The 18,114-nt window shown below is 37.4% G+C and overlaps 1 protein-coding gene across 3 annotated transcripts in view; it reads right to left on the reverse strand.

Moving 5' to 3' along the window:
* The window catches only part of LOC146997481 (uncharacterized), a 79,452-nt gene that overhangs the window by 31,774 nt on the left and 29,564 nt on the right, over positions 1–18,114 (reverse strand). The window lies entirely within an intron of this gene.

Raw genomic sequence — 18,114 nt, forward strand, 5'->3', positions numbered from 1 at the left:
AATAGTGCAGTAGGCATCGGAGTTGAGCTTACCATGAATGGGGACCAAGGGTCCCAACCCATACCAGGAAAAACACCCCCAGACCGTAATTCCACCTCCGCCGAACTTGACTGTTGGCCCAATGCATTCTGGCAGGAGACGTTCTCCAGGTAGACGCCAGACCCAAACCCTGCCATCCGAACGGTAAAGGGTGAACCTTGAATCTTCATTCCAAAGAACCTGTTTCCACTGATCTACGGTCCAATTTCGATGTGCTTTGCACCACATTAACCGAGCAGCGCGGTTGGACTTTGTGATCAAAGGCTTATGGGCAGCAGCACGACCATGAAAACCACACAGTTGTGCTTCCTTATGGATGGTATTCATTGAAACAATACTCCCGGATGCCTGTTGAAACTTCTCGCGGATGAGGACCATCGGTTGGGTGCGGTTCTTCCGAATTTCTCTGGACAGCACTCCTCGGTCTCTATGTGCCAGTTTCGTTGGTTTGCCGACTCGGGGCACATTCCGACAATCACAGCTCACCTTCCACTTCTTAATCACATAGGCCACTGTCGATTTTGGGTACTTCAGATCGCTAGATATGTCCCTTAAGGATCGGCCACATTTGTGATACCCGATAATTATACCTTTCTCGAAATCAGAGAGCTCCGAACTGCGAGGCATCTTGCATGCGACTAAAGCTGATGCTGTTTCCTACACGATATATACCGGCGGAGTCCGTGACGTACCTTAGGACCGCAGATACCGTCATTCGCATAGGTGTCCAAATACTTATTGGTAGTCAGTGTATAAGCGAATTTAATAATTAACTAATCATTTAGGTAGTCAATATTTGTAAACATGACACTGAGTTTAAATATTTCACTGTGATATAACTCTCATTCACAAAATGAAGATTATGATAAAATATTTTAATTTAAATGTAAAATATTAGTAAAATGACCTATACATGTACAATTACATATACTAATGTATCCATTCAATCACAGTTATGTATGAAAACTACATAAATTCATTACAAAAGTAAGCAGATATTTTATTTGGTTATAATTACTAACTCAAATGTGTCACTTCAACTAAATCAGATGTGTCATTGGGTGTAAACTGAGTTTCACAGTCTATCTTATCAACTTATAGCGTTTTCTTTTTGGGGGAAAGGGAAGCTAAATTTTCCAATGCTCGTTTCCTTGTTTCGCGAGCCTGACACCTGTTTGCTCTATCTCTTAGCATAAATTTGGATAAATTATTCGTGTCAGAAATATTTCTCTCCTGATTAACTTCAGTTTTCTGAAGTACAACATATATAATGTATTGGTGAGTTATTTTCATACGATGATGATGTAAGATGTAAAGTGAGAACAGCATTGGCTTTCAGCACCTGTCACATTCTTGTCACTAGATGGCGGCATCTCTTCCTTTACTTTTGCTGTAATTGAGTTCTGAGAACAAGACTAGATTGGAACCGCTCTGAGGAACGTAAAGACGGAACTTCACAGAAAAAAAAAAATTAAAATGTACTGTCTCAAAATAATTCTACTTTGTAAATAGTGTATATTAGTGTCTTATTTGAATAAATAAGAAAAAGACAAGATGGCCTGTTAATTCTAATAGAAACTCTTACTGGAAAACGTGATTATTAGAAGCCTGGCGATGCGAACACTGAAGATGCAGCACGTAAGGAATTTTACATTAATTTTATTGTAAATAGAAGAACCTGATGCAACATTTTTATGGCGCCCGAACAGGGACGCCAGGTTTTTTGAAAAGTTCTAATAAAGTGAATTCAAAAGCTGAATATTAAAATTGAAGATTTTAGTACTTGTTCTTGAAGTATTCAGCAAAAGAATAATTTTGTTTTCTAAGTAAGAGTTAAATATTTCTTTTTCATGAGACGTATATTTTTTGTGCAAGTGTTTGAATCTAAGAAAGATAATGGCAGAAGTAGATAAATTAAAGAAAAGAAGTATCTTAAGAACTGCCGTTACAAAACTATTTAAGAAAATCGAACGTGAATTAAATAAATCTGAAGGTAGTATTAATGAGCTCGAAAAATTGTTAGAACAGCTTAATGCTAAAGCCGAAACACTATCTAATGCCGATGTAGAAGTTGAACCAATTCTGAGTGTAGATGAATTCGAAAATGAATTCGAAATTACAGAACAATATCGCGAGAAGATAACGTTATGGAAATTCAGGCTTAAGAAACGGATTAAGGAACTTGATCATGACTTAAATGCACCGAACACTCAGCAAAATATAAAAGACACACCTAATGTTAAATTACCAGTCAATGGCTTACTTTTTGGAATAGTTTTGAGTCCTCAATACATAATAACGAATCATTGAACAAAGTAGACAAATTTAATTACCTGAAAGCATATTTAGGAGGAACAGCTGCTAGTTGCGTTCAAGGACTTCCGTTATCGCCAAAACATTACGATTCAGCAATTCAAATCTTACCCGACCGTTTTGGAAGGAGAGACATTCTTATAAATGCACACATGAATAATTTGCTGAATGTTGAATCATTAAAAAATGCGAATTACATAAAAACATTTCGTAATTTGTATGATAAAGTACAAACACAGATTAGATGTCTCGAAGCGTTAGATGTTGTATCGGAATCTTACAGCGCTTTGCTGTGTCCGATGATTTTGAAGTTATTGCCTTCAGAATTAACGCTTGAATTTCATAGAACACAAAATGTTGGCACCGATTATAACATAAAAGATTTAATGTCATTTTTACACGCAGAACTTCCATCCCGCGAACGCACAAGGTCAACGGTTTCGCAACAGCAAAAAGTATCCGATCGGCGACAGTCTTCCCCCCCTGCAACGAAAAGCGCATATGGTCTCTCAAATAGACATAATAAACCAAAGATTCCGACCGCTACAGATTTGTTTACAAAATCCGAATGCAGGGGGGGAAATATGAACTGCGTCTTCTGTAATCAATTCCACAAGATTTATGACTGTAATTTCGTTTCCGGCTTATCATTACATGAAAAAAGGGACATTTTAAAAAAGAAATGTGCTTGCTATAGATGCCTAAAACCACACCATTTGGCGCGAAATTGTAGAACAAAAATAACTTGTTCTATTTGTAAAAAACAACATGCAACTATTATGTGTAATAAACAAAATCCTTCTGTCGAGGTTTCGGAAATTAAAAAAGACGAAGAGATAGAAAATAAAGTACTTTCAAATCAAGCAGGATGTTCAGAAGTATATTTGCAAACTTTAGTTGTTCGCATATATGGAAGAGGGAATAACCAATTTATTCGAGCGATAATTGACACCGGAAGTCAAAACTCAAGCAGGTATGCAGCAGAAAGGTTACAATTAAGAAGCTTAGGTGAACAAAGTGTAACCCACGGACTTTTCGGTGGCATAGAAGTTTCGGAAAAACATAAACGTTATAGAATAAAATTGGGTAGCGTAGATAAACGGTATAATTGCGAAATCAATGTATTAGATGAAAGAAAAATATGTTCTTCGGTCCCTAAAATCAAAAATATACACTGGATTAGGGAACTTAAAAGAAGAGGAATTTACGTCAGTGATGTTTTTGAAAATGGAAATTGCAGATTATTCCAGGAGAACCCCCAAGAGATTCATTTGTTGTTAGGGGCAGATGTTGCTGCAAATTTATTTACAGGTAAAATCGAAGTTCTTCCTTGGAGAAGATTAGTTGCTGTAAGTACAAGACTTGGGTGGACAGTCATGGGGAAAGCGAACACTGACAATTATGAAATAGAAAATTCTTTTTCCACGCTTTCGTTATCTTTACATATTTCTGATGCCACGCTGTCAGAACTGTGGAGGCTTGATGTTATCGGAATAACAGATCCAGTTACAAAGAAGGCTAGAGAGGAAAGGGATTTGCAAGCAAAATTGCAGTTCGAAAATTCTGTATCTCTAAACGAAGAGGGGCGTTATGAAGTCGCACTTCTGGAGATTGTCTGGGCGGAGAATCATGTACCACTCTCTACCCACAAGGATTTAGCTTTGAAACGTCTACAATCTACCACCCAGAAACTTCTATCTCAAAATTTATTTTCTTCATACAATGCAGTTTTTAATGACTGGTGTAACTTAGGAGTGATCGAAGAAGTTAAAGAAAATATAGCGGTTGACTATGGACATTAGTTGCCACATAGGCCGGTGATCAAAGAAAATAGCTCAACACCAATTCGACCGGTGTTTGATGCGTCTGCGAGGAAGCAATCGTCTCCTTCTCTAAATCAGTGTTTGGAGTGTGGACCAAATTTGATAGAACTAATTCCTTCTCTTTTGTTGAGATTTCGGGAAGGCAAGTTTGCTGCTATAGCAGACATTGAAAAGGCTTTCTAACAGATCAGTGTAAGGCCTCAAGATAGAGACTGGCTTCAGTTTTTCTGGTGGAATGATGTGGAAGAAAGGAAAACGAAAATATTTCGTCATACTAGAGTAGTATTTGTCGTTAAGAGTAGTCCTTTCCTTTTGGCAGCTGTTATAGAATTCCATCTACAAAAGTACATGAAAAATTCTCCATATGATACGGAGATGATAGCTAAACTCTTGCGTAGCTTCTACGTAGATAACGTTGTTGCCAGTTTTGACAAAGAATCCAAGATGATTGTGATATCTGGCGACTGTTTGGCGATCAACAGAGCATGCTTGGCGCAGGTAGCTCTTCTTCGAGAAGGGTTAATGTATTTATTAGGAGTTGCATGTTAGCCTCGGAAGAGGAAAGTAGTAGATTGTACTATGCGGTAGGAGCGACGTACTGCTCTGAGTAACTATTATATTATTATTTGAATTATATATTTAATAAATGTTTGTTTCGTCTTGCTAAATGGTGCCTTGTTAAACCACGAAGTCATCACAACACGCTCTCTTACGAGAAAACCAGAGAGGTTAGAAGCTTAGAGCGTTGAAAACGGAAGAGGCGTAAAGTTAAGCCTAACTAACGAAAGAAGTGTTCATTTGCAAAAGAGAGTAAAAACGTGAGAATTATTTAATCGAGAGTTTGAAAGGCTTGATTCTAAAGGCAAATAGAAGAAAATGTTCAAAAACGCAAAGAAAGAGGATTTAGTAACAGTTCTATTGGAAATTGGCGAAGAAGCATCCCCAGATTTGAAGCTGGTAGAACTGAAACACAAACTCCAGAATAACAAGGAATACATCGAAGATGCTGATTTCGTGAAAGAAATTCTGATTACTACAGTGGAGAATAGAAAAAGAAAAGAAGAAATGGAAAGAATGCAAATGGAAGAAGAAAGAATAAGAACAGAAAGAGAACACGAAATAGAACTAGCGAAGATTCGAGCAACTCAAAATGAAGGAAGTAGAAGTCCAACACCTTTAATACAAAACACAGAACGAGAAACCGAAATTTCCCTGGACAAGCTGATCAAAGGAGTAGAAACACTGACTATACCAGTACCGAAGAGAGCAGAAGAATGGAATATATTTTTCGATTCTATCGAAAGAGCATTTAAGCACAAGAAGGTTCCTGAAGAATACAAATCAGAAATATTATTGAAATTAATTGGAGAAAAAGCTTCAAATGTTCTTGTTTATATAAAGGAGGAAGATCTGCAAAATTACGAAAAAGTGAAAACTCTTGTTCTGAAGGAATATCAACCTACTCCTCAAACCTGTTTAGAAAACTTCAGAAAAACTAAACGTTATTCCGGCGAAACGCATATCCAGTTCGCTTCAAGACTAACAGCTACATGGGACTATTACTGCAAGTCAAGAGAAGTAAAGGATTTCGAAACACTCAAGGAGTTAATTATTTCCGATAAATTATTCCAAGCATTAGATGAAGAAACAGCTGCACACGTCGCAATACGCCAAGGAAATAAATGGCTGAAGCCTCAAGAATTAGCTACAGAATGTGATATTTATTTCACGGCCAAAGGAAAATCTTTCGACGAAGTTCGAAATGGAATTAAGCGATCACCGAGATTCCTGGATACAACATGTGCACACGACAAATATATTCCACCACCCATGAGAAAAGAATATCCAAAACACGAAAGATTTCACGCGAGAAGAAAAGAATGTTATATTTGTGGAAATTATCAACACATCGCGAGAGATTGTCCAGACAAAAGAAGAAAGAACGAAACTGCAGTAAATAAGAAGGGAAAGGATGATTCCAAAACTCAAAAAAATTCAAAGAGAACATCAAAAGAAGAAGCCATCGTAGCTAAAGTAGACTCATCCCATCTACGATCTGAATTCGCAGAACGCATCGTTCAACCACTGCAAAAAGTAGATATTTTTATTAACTCTGAGAAAATCGAAGCTATCGTAGACTCTGGAACGCAGATAACGATCGTACATTCATCGCTCATTCCAAATTTAGAGGAGAGAGAAGGAGGTAAAATATTGCTAACACCTGCTTTCGGACAACCAATTGAAGCAAAAGTTTGCCGTGTACCTATTTACCATAAAGATCATGGAAGCAATATATTTAATTTTGTGGATACATTAATTGCAGTGACTGATAAGCTAAATGTGCCTTGCCTAATAACTCCAGAAATATACGAACTGTTGATTAATCCTGCGGCAGAAGAACCAAACGCAGAAAGAAATAATTACGGAAGCGAAAACTTACAAACTTTATTCGCCAATGCACAGTCAAACGACAGCGTCGATTCCCCCCTGCTAATGCTTATGGAGGAGAAAAACGAAGAGGAGGAAGGGAAGAAGGCGAGTGTTTATGTAAACACAGACTTATCGTCTGCTGAACGCCTACGCGAAGAGCAAGTTAACTGTCCCTCGCTGAGAGAAGCATGGAAGCTAGCAATAGAAAAAAAAGGAAATTATTTATTTATTGATCATCTTTTACATCACCAAGAAAAAATATTAGGACAGAATGTTTTTCAGTTAGTGCTTCCACTTAGTAGAAGAGCACAAGTGTTGGAATTAGCACATAGTTCCATTTTCGGTGCACATCTTGGGATAAGAAAAACAAAGGAGCGAATACGATATTCATTTTATTGGCCTGGATTAGCACAAGATGTTGAAACCTTTTGTAAAACGTGCAAAGATTGTCAGTTGAAAAGTCCAGAAAAGCGATCTGACAAGATTCCCATCACACCGGTCAGAAGGCCAGGATTACCTTTCGAAAGAGTTAACATCGACATTATTGGACCTATTGAACCTTCCTCTGCTAGGAAACATAAATATGTGTTATGTCTGGTAGATCAACATTCCCGATGGCCAGAAGCCATTCCACTGAGAAGCTTGACAGCAAAAGCCACTTGCGACGCGCTTTTGGAGATTTTCATGAGAACAGGAATCCCTAATACAATAGCTAGTGACAACGGAAGTAACTTCGTTTCAAAATTAACTAAAGAATTCCAGAAAAGACTAGGTTCTCACCCTAGGTTCTCTACACCTGCTTACAGTGCTTCAAATGGATTAGTAGAAAGATGGAACAAGTCCTTCAAGCAAATGTTACATCATGTCATCAGGACTGATCCTTCGAATTGGGATAAGCACATCCCATACCTGCTCTTTGCATACAGAGAAGTACCAAACTGCACCACGGGTGTCTCACCATTTCAGCTGATGTATGGAAGACAACCAAGAGGTCCTTTAGCAGTACTGAAGTCTTCATGGTCAGGAGAAATACCTATATCACCTATTCTAAGTGAATCGGCAGTGGATTACTTACAACTTTTAAAAATAAGGTTAGAACAAGCAGCCGAACAAGCCAATTTAATTGCAAGTGATAAACAACAAAAATATGCTGAGTACTTTAATCGGAGATCAATACCAAAAAATTTCAAAATCGGAGAACAAGTTTATTTACTCATACCAGATTCAAATAACAAACTCTATGCACGATGGACTGGTCCAGGAGAAATCGTGAATCATTGCCCACCTCATTCCTATAAAGTAAAACTACCTGATGGAAAGATCAAACATGTTCATGCAAATAAAATTAGAAAATTCCAAGCTAGTGTCAATGCAGTTGGAGTGATATTTGAAAATGAAGAAGAATTTGGAGAAATTATAACTTTACCAGGAAAAGATCTCTCGACTCCCCTGGAAGATTTTAAAATAGATGCAAATCTGAATTTAGAAAATTTGAATCCGCAGCAGAGAAGAAAATTGATAGCTCTTATCAACAAACACCGAGCACTATTCACCGGAAAGCTGAAAATAGCTAAAGTTGAAGCTCATAAAATTAGATTAATACCCAATATGGAGAGGAAGAAACCTTATATTTATAGGATTCCTGAAGCATTGAAACCCAAGGTCGATGAAGAAGTAGAAGAATTATTGAAATCGGGACTAATAGAAGAAAGTAATGCAGAAATAGCTCATCCAGTAGTTTGTGTAAGCAAAAAAAATGGAGATATCAGATTGTGCTTAGATTATCGAGCTTTGAATGCAGTGACGAAGCCAGATGACTTTCCTATGCAAAATGCCATTGATTTAATGTACAGTATAGGAAGAGCCAACGTCATAACAACTTTAGATTTGCTGAAAGGATATTGGGCAATTCCCATGGAGGAACAAAGTAAAGAGTACACATCGTTCAAAACTCATCGAGGTCAATATCAGTTTAAAGTGCTACCCTTTGGATTAAGGAACGCAGCAGCAACTTTTCAGAGAGTAATGAATAACGCGCTGAAAGAATTTCAACAATTTTCAAGAGCCTATATTGATGACATAGCTATATTTTCCACGGATTTCGACACTCATCTCCAACATCTGGATAAAGTTTTTACCAAACTAGAGTCACTTGGATTTACTATCAATTCGAAGAAATGTTCGTTTGCAAAACCTCAAATTAAATATTTAGGACACATCATTGGATCAGGAAAACATCAACCAGATCCCGAGAAAATAGAGGCAATCAAGAAGCTGGAAACGCCGAAAACGAAAAGAGATCTTAAAAGTCTGTTAGGACTATGTAATTATTCTCGCGATTATATCCCAGGGTATGCAGAGATCGCCTACCCACTCACAGAACTCACGAAAAATAAACAACCGGAAATACTCGAATGGAAAGAAATTCATGAGTCAACATTTCAACAACTGAAGGAACGATTAGCGATGTCAACGGAGCTGATCACCCCAACACTGCAGGATCCGTTTGTCATTCATTCTGATGCATCCCAAATCGGAATAGGTGCATGTTTGTCACAGCAAAGGGGAGAGAAGCAATTTCCCATCTGCTACGCGAGCAAGAAATTATCGAAACCTCAACAGAGCTGGCCGACTATAGAGCGTGAAGCTTATGCTATAGTATGGGCATTGAAGAAGTTTGAACCTTGGATATTCGGTTCATCGGTGAAAATTGTGACTGATCATAATCCTCTAGCCTTTATAGTGAGAAATGCTCCGCAATCGTCCAAATTACAACGATGGGCCATAGCTTTGCAGAAATATAATCTCGAAATAGAACATTGCCCTGGAAAAAAAACTGTCAAACGCGGATGCATTATCCAGACTTCCCACTTGTGAACTTTGAACATTAATTTACTGTTCATCTTCACGAACATTTTGTATAGTTAATAATTAGATAGTTTTCTTTGCTTTTCATAATCATTTTACAATTTTGTGCAAATAAGATGTTTATGTAATTTGAAATAGATAGAGAAATTATTGGATAACAAATATTCGAGGTAAGTGGTAAATTTAGATATTTGTCTCCCAAGGATTTAAATCATGCTGCAGCATCATTAATTAAAAGGAATGTTAAGAATATAATTTTATATATATATAAGAAACTTAATAATTTTACTGTCATCATTGGAATAATACTAGGGTATATTTTAACATGTTTATAAAAGAAAATATCAACTTGGTTTCTTTGAATTAAGAATTGATAAATTGTTACAATAATAATAAGGTTCGGAACAAGTGAAGTTAAAAATGATTTATCTATGTTTATATATAAAAATGTGTTATCTATTGTTTATGTAGTAAATTCAGGTATGTCTATTGTAATTGAGATTTGAAAATTAGGATAGAATGTATAAAAGTATATGTAGTTTTTTTTTCTTTTTCACGTTGATCGCAAACAGTTGCTAGATTTTAGTTTCCAGATTGCTGATTGATTTGTAAATAATATCAACAACAATCTTACGACGGGGGTGTGATATCTGGCGACTGTTTGGCGATCAACAGAGCATGCTTGGCGCAGGTAGCTCTTCTTCGAGAAGGGTTAATGTATTTATTAGGAGTTGCATGTTAGCCTCGGAAGAGGAAAGTAGTAGATTGTACTATGCGGTAGGAGCGACGTACTGCTCTGAGTAACTATTATATTATTATTTGAATTATATATTTAATAAATGTTTGTTTCGTCTTGCTAAATGGTGCCTTGTTAAACCACGAAGTCATGACAATGATCCAGTTCATCGAAAAATCTCGAAAAATAATGTATGACGGAAAGTTTAATCTTCGAGGTTGGTTACCATAACGGAGATAACTTGAAACAGGAAACTATTTCACCCGTATTGGGTCTGTTATGGAACTCTCAGAAAGATAATTTAACTTTGAATCTGAATTGGCTAGAAGATTTTGAAATGGGTATAATAACGAAGAGAACAATTCTCGCTGTAGCACACAAAATATTTGATCCTATTGAAATTTCGAGTCCTGTTCTCTTGCATCCTAAAATATTGTTGCAGAACCTATGGAAAACAGGAATTTCTTGGGATACTGAAGTCGGCGAGAGTACAAAACAAAATTTTGTGAATTGGTATAAAAGCCTTTTTCTCTTAAAAGAAATATCCCTCCTACGTCGTTGGATACATTCCAGCAAGGACAATAAGAAGTTCTGCAGCATTCACATATTCTGTGATGCCAGTAGTAATGCGTATGCTGCTGCAGTTTTCTTGAGAACTGTGACGAATTCTGGAGTTGAAGTTCATCTTTTGGCATCGAAGTATAGAGTAGCTCCCGTGAAATCTATTACGATCCCTCGTTTGGAATTGATAGCTGCCACGATAGGTGCCAGACTGTGCTCTTTTGTTTTAAATGGTTTACAATGGCAAAATGTGGAAACGCATTTTTTGGACGGATTCTACAACAGTTTTGACGTGGATTCAAAGGGAAGAGATTGTCTGGGCTGTCTTTGTGGAAAACAGAGTCAGGGAGATTAGGAAACTGACGGATCCAAAAACGTGGAAACATATTGCTGGAACAAAAAATCCAGCTGACCTCCCATCAAGAGGTTGCACCGCCAAACAACTTTTAGTAGTTAGATGGTGGGAGGGCCCCGATTGGCTGAAGAAAAATCAGGAAGAATGGCCTAGACAAAAGGAAATACCGGACATGGATATAGTGAATTCAGAAAAAAAGGAAATCAGTCATTTCTGCACTAAATACGCAAAGGACAGAACATTTTTTTGAGAAATATTCATCTTACCATAAAATGTTAAGAATAACTGTTTGGATATGCAGATTTATCAACAACTGCAAAAGACCAGATTATAAACAATCAGGAGAACTCACGGTCCCTGAAAGAGAAACTGTAGAAAAGAAAATATGCAAGATAATACAGATAGAAGCATTTGGCAAAGAACTTAAAGTTAGCAACCCTTGTACCTTTTTTGACTCAGATGGCCTTATTCGGTTAAAGACCAAGATTACTAGAAAAGAAGAAGAAGAAAATTTTCTCTGTCCAATTGTATTGCCCTCAAATCATGACTTAGTTCATAGGTTAATTTTAGATTACCATTTGCGACTATCCCACGCTGGTGTGCAATTCGTACTAGCCAATATTCGACAGAAATTCCGGGTCCTGAGAGGAAGAAAAACAGTACGTAAAGTTCTTATGAAGTGTGTTCGCTGTAGAAGATATAGCGCAAAGAATATAGAGACTGTTGCAGCACCTCTTCCTGAAGATCGAGTTAGAGATGCTCTGGTGTTTGAAGTGACCGGAGTCGATGTAGCCGGTCCTCTTTATTTAAGGAAAGGTAAAAAGGCATGGATCTTGCTCGTTACTTGCGCAGTCTATCGCGCGATACATCTTGAGCTGATAGAAAGTTTATCAACAAATGCGTTCATCTTGGGATTAAGGAGATTTATTGCCAGAAGAGGTCGTCCAAGTATTATTTACAGCGACAATGGCACTAATTTCGTTGGAACTGAAAATCTGTTAAGATCGATAGATTGGAAAGAAATAGAATGCCATTCAACTAGTATGAGAATACAGTGGAAGTTTAATCCCCCAACTGCTTCATGGTGGGGCGGTTGGTGGGAAAGGTTAGTACAAACAGTGAAGGAGATGTTGAGAAATGTTCTCGGAAAGTCCTGTGTCTCTTACGAGGAAATGTTGACTATACTTTGTGATATCGAATCAGTGATTAACTCAAGACCCCTTACGTACCTTTCAGAAGATCCAAATGATCTTACGGGACTAACTCCTTCAATGTTTCTACATGATGTGCACGACGTCGGAGTGCCTGACTTAGACTACCTGGATACCATCAATCTGACAAAAAGATACAAGTTCTTGCAGAACTTAAGAGAACACTTTTGCAAAAGATTTCGTGATGAATATTTAGCTATCCTAGTGCAAAAACCATCTAAACGATCTACTCGGACTATCAACAAAAATGACTTGGTGTTTGTCGGCAGCGACAACAAGAAGAGAATAGATTGGCCAATAGGTCGTATTGTAGAAATATACCCTGGGAAAGACAACGAAGTACGTGTTGTCAAAGTGAAAATTGCAACGGGTGAACTCCTAAGACCCGTGAAACGTATTTATCCTCTTGAACTTGATAGACCTAACTTGTTTAGTGACTTCACCATGAACAGAAAGAACTCTGCCAATAAGTGTGACAGTGATATGAACTATCAAACTAGATATGGACTTAAAACTGTAAAACCTGTTACATATTTTTAAATTGCTATACTAATTTTTGTTTCTTTTCAGTATTTTAGAAATTTAACTGTCCTAACAGTAGTCAATTGGAACATGTTATCTGAATATGGTATGAATGTAATGCAGAAAATGTTTAGATGTGTAATCCTTCTTTGTAAGTATTAATTTTAGAGCATTAGTTACTTTTCATATTTGTGAAAGTTGTACTTGAATTTTTGTTTGATTATTGATAAATTTTGTTTTGATTTTCCCATCTTATCGAGGTAAAATCAAAAGGTGGGAGGATGTCACATTCTTGACACTAGATGGCGGGCATCTCTTCCTTTACTTTTGCTGTAATTGAGTTCTGAGAACGAAACTAGATTGGAACCGCTCTGAGGAACGTAAAGACGGAACTTCACAGAAAAACAATTAAAAAGTACTGTCTCAAAATAATTCTACTTTGTAAATAGTGTATGTTAGTATCTTATTTGAATAAATAAGAAAAAGACAAGATGGCCTGTTAATTCTAATAGAAACTCTTACTGAAAAACGTGATTATTAGAAGCCTGGCGTTGCGAACACTGAAGATGCAGCAGGTAAGGAACTTTACATTAATTTTATTGTAAATAGAAGAACCTGATGCAACAGCACCCTTTTAGAAGTTGAACCAAGCAATTCTGCATTTGGATCCCGTACGTAGTCATCAGGTTTAAAATGAAGAGCGCATATTCTTGCATTTTCGATGTTGGAATTATCTGCTTTTTTGCAGCGAACAATCCCTAACTTACGAAGTTCTGGATCACTTGGAAAACGATGGTATGTAATACCCCGACTTTTAGTTTTCCTTCCAAATTCTGACATAACGATACAGTACAATTTGCAATTTCTGACCAGGTATAATAGCAAATCAGCAACACAAATCAAATGGAACTGTTGATGCAATGAATGTAAACAAACGCCAAGAACTAACGACTGTCACTCACATGACGTCACGCGCACGCAGTATAATTTTCTCTCGGCACTACGCATCGCTGTTAGGCCACCCCTGCCACTAAATAATGTCACGTTGCAGAAGTTAAGCCTGAATAAGGAGTTTGAAGCGTAGAAGTTAGTTAAGGTGTTACTGATTTCTTATATTTAGAGTCATTAGTATGAAAGGTAATTTTGTATGTTTGGAGTGTTCGAAGACGTATTCATTCCGACAAAATCTATGGGCGCATATTACTAAGTGCCATCCATCGAAATTAGAGGAATTAGCTCCTGCATTAATAACTGTTCCCAAATTTACATATAATGGCTGTGAGAAAGTTTTTTCAAAACAAAACCTGCTTCGTTCGCATGAACGTATAGAGCATGGTAAAAGTTACATCCGTAAACTCACAAAAGGTGGTAAATGTTACAGCTGTAAGTGCCCGTTATGTGATGTTAATCAATAGAGGCAGAATTGCTGAAGTATTTTGAAAACGTTTCATGATAAATGTGTTGTAACTGAAGATTTGCAGTTCCCTTCTTTTCAAGAATTTACTGTATGGAAAAAAGGCATTGAAACGGAGACAAAATGCAGTTTTATAGTCGAACGTGGTGCCCCAAAAAGAAATTCAGATATCCACTACTTTTCTGCGTGCCAACGTTCTGGTGTTTATACACCAGAAGGCAGTGGTATTAGACATTTAAAACTAGAGGGGTAAAAAATGGATTTTGTCCAGAAAGTATTACTGTTATTGAAACTGATAGAAAATGCTGTGTTCAGTACTTAAAGACTCATGTTGGACATAAAAATGAAATTGGATATACGTTTTTTTCAAAGGAAGATTGAATGTATTTAGCTTCCAAGATTGTTGCTGGTATTTCTTTCGAAAGGATTTTAGGCTAAATTCGCGATTCTGTTGCAGGGGATCAGACACGTATGCGTCTAGTTACTCGCCATGATTTGCATAATATTGAATTTCAATACAATCTGTCATCTGTAAGACACACAGATGACGCAGTACGTGTGGACTCATGGGTTTGTGAAATGGAGGGCACAGAAAATTTATGTGCGCTCTTTTATAAACCACAAGGACGGCTAAGTGACATACAATGAAGTGACAAAAGTCATGGGATACCTCCTAATATTTTGTCGGTCCTCCTTTTGCCCGGCGAAGTGCAGCAACTCGATGTGGCATGGACTCAACAAGTCGTTGAAGTCCTCTGCAGGAATATTGAACCATGCTGCCTCTATAGACGTCCATAATTGTAAAAGTGTTCACGGCGCAGGGTTTTGGACACGAACTGACCTCTCGATGATGTCCCATTAATGTTCGATGGGATTCATGTCGGGCGATCTAGGTGGCCAGATCATTCTCTGGAATTGCCCAGAATGTTCTTCTAACCAATCGCGAACAATTGTGGCCCGGTGACATGGCGCAATGTCATCCATAAAAATCTCATCGTTGTTTGTGTACGTGAAGTCCATGAATGGTTGTAAGTTATCTCCAAGTAGCTGAAGGTATCCCTTTCAAGTCAATGATCGGTTGAGTTGCACCAGAGGACCGAGTCCATGCCACGTAAAAACAGCCCAGACCATTATGGAACCACCACCAGCTTGAACAGTGCGTTGTGGGTTTTGCGCCACACTCGAACCCTACCATCAGCTCTTACCACCTGAAATGGTGACTCATCTGACCAAGCCACGGTTTTCCATTCGTTTAGGGACCAACCGATATGCTCACGAGCCCACGAGAGTCGCTGCAGGCGATGTCGTGCTGTCAGTAAAGGCACTCGAGTCGGTCTTCTGCTGGCATAGCCCAAGGAAGATAAATTTCGCCGCACTGTCCTATCGGACACGTCCCTCGTACGTCCCACATTGATTTCTGAGGTTATTTGACGCAGTGTTGCTTGTCTGTGAACATTGACAACTCTACGCAGACGTCGCTGGTCTCGGTCGTTAAGTGCAGGTGGTCGGCCACTGCGCTATTCATGGTGGGATGTTATGCCTGAAATTAGATACTCTCGGCACACTCTTGACACTGTGGATCTCGGAATGTTGAATTCCATAACGATATCCGAAATGGAATGACCCATGCGTCTAGCTCCAACTATCATTCCGCGTTCAAAGTCTGTTAATTCTAGTCGTGCGTCCATAATCACGTCAAAGCCTCTTCACATGAATAACTTGAACACAAATGAAAGCCCTGCCAAAGCACTTCGCATTTATACATTTTCTACGCGATACTACTGCCATCTGTATATTTGCATATTGCTATCCCATGACTTTTGTCACTTCAGTGTATACCCTGAGCTTAACCTGGAAGATTTTATTCTTATAATTATGAATGAAGCTCAGTGTTACATGTTAGAAAAACTTGGTAAGGACTGTGTTTGTGTTGATGGGACCCATGGTTTAAATAACTATGGGTTCGAACTTATCACATTGTTGGTCCTCGATAACCTTCATCAGAGGTTTCCATGTGCTTTCTGCATATGTAGCAGAAACAATCAAACAATGGCACTGTTTTTCTCATATTCAGAAAGCTTGTGGAAACATTCAGCCTGACATATTTATGTCAGACATGGCCAATAATTTTTTTAACGGGTGGTGCCAAGCCATGCCAGCTCAAAAAAAAAAGGGGCTTTTCTGTAGCTGGCATGTGGATAGAGCATGCCGAACACAATTAAAAAAGGAACTAGTAAAGAAAAACAACTGGAGGTTTAAAAATTACAGCGAACTTTATTAGAAGAGTGGAATATTTCAGCATTTGAAAATATGTTACAAGCAGCAAACGAAACATTACTAAATGACTCTGATAGAAATGCCTTCGGGCGGTATTATCATTATGCAAAAAATGCCACAGCATGGGCATATTACAGTGTGCCATCAATACAAGCATGCATCTAGAAAGGACGCACAAAACTATAAAGTATCTCTACCTTAATGGAAAAATAGTTAAACGACTCAACAAGTCAATAAATACTAATGAATTTTATCAAAGATAAATTGATCGACAGACTAATTATTCTGAACAAGGGTAAACTGTGCAGCAAGTTACAAAATCTGCGCAAACGACACAAGGTAGTCCTAACTGAATCGTATTCAGTTATTGAGAATGAAAGAGGTTGGGAAGTTTTATCAAGTGATTGTTCTGAAATCTATCTGGTCGAGCTAAAAGTTAATGATTGTACTTGCCAACTTACTTGTACTGAATCTAATGCATGTATTCACAAATATACTTGTCCATGCGTGGATGCAAGTATAAAATGGAATATGGGCAAGCATAACCATTCTGTATGGCAGTACAGAAAAAATAAAAAATGTGATGACCATAATGAGTCAGTAGGTGATTTATGTATTGATCATGATGATGACAAACTTACCGAGCAGGATATAATTTCATCAGAATTAGGAAAAAATGCACCTAGCACTTCCAAAACTCTGATGGAAAAAGTTCAGAATATGAATGAAAACATTTTATTTATGACATGTTCGATAAAAACTGATGCTGAGTATCGACCAAAAAAAAGATTGGTTGACACAATGCAACCGACACTGGATGCAGTCCGTGCCCAGAACGACAGCTTTTCTGAACTTGAAACTGCTGGTTCTTCTAACAAAAACATTATACCGCAAAGTGTGACAAAGAAGAAAAAAATTGCTGTGACCTAGAGGCATATATTTTCTATAAAAAAGGGAAAAAGAAAAAAAAAAAAAAAAAAAAAAAAAAAACACACACACACACACATAAACAAAACAAAACAAAACAAAAAAAAAAAAAAAAAAAAAAAAAAAAAAACCCACAGAAACTTATGTAAACCCACAAAAGAACTCCAAATCACTGCTTCACAGTTACTAAACGTTGGAGAGTCGAATCATAGCACAGACATAAGGCCAGTATCACAGCAAAACAATCTAGAAGACTAAACTTCTTGATACTAGGGTAGTAATATATTATTTATGCGTACAGGTAATCTTTGAATACCCAGTAGCTTCCATTATAGAATTATGGCCAAAAATTCCTTGCAATAATATGTAATTCTAATTTTTGTAATAACTCATAATAAATGTTACAAAAAAAATAAACGTCTATATCAAGACATCTCATCAGTGTATATTATTTTAAATTACTAATTCTTAATACTTTGACTGCTGTGTGCCTTTTAGTGGTTTGGCCATGGTACCAAGATGATTTTTTTTATTATGCAATGTATATAGTGTTGAAATATTACCTACAGAAGATAAGGTGAGTTGTATAATTATATTTAATGCATTTTTATGGTGGGTATCACCGGTGAGCCCCAAGG

This window comes from Stegodyphus dumicola, chromosome 4, assembly GCF_044657685.1.
Source record: "Stegodyphus dumicola isolate Sdum_Otavi_A_Nest chromosome 4, ASM4465768v1".
NCBI classification, from domain to species: Eukaryota; Metazoa; Arthropoda; class Arachnida; order Araneae; family Eresidae; genus Stegodyphus; species Stegodyphus dumicola.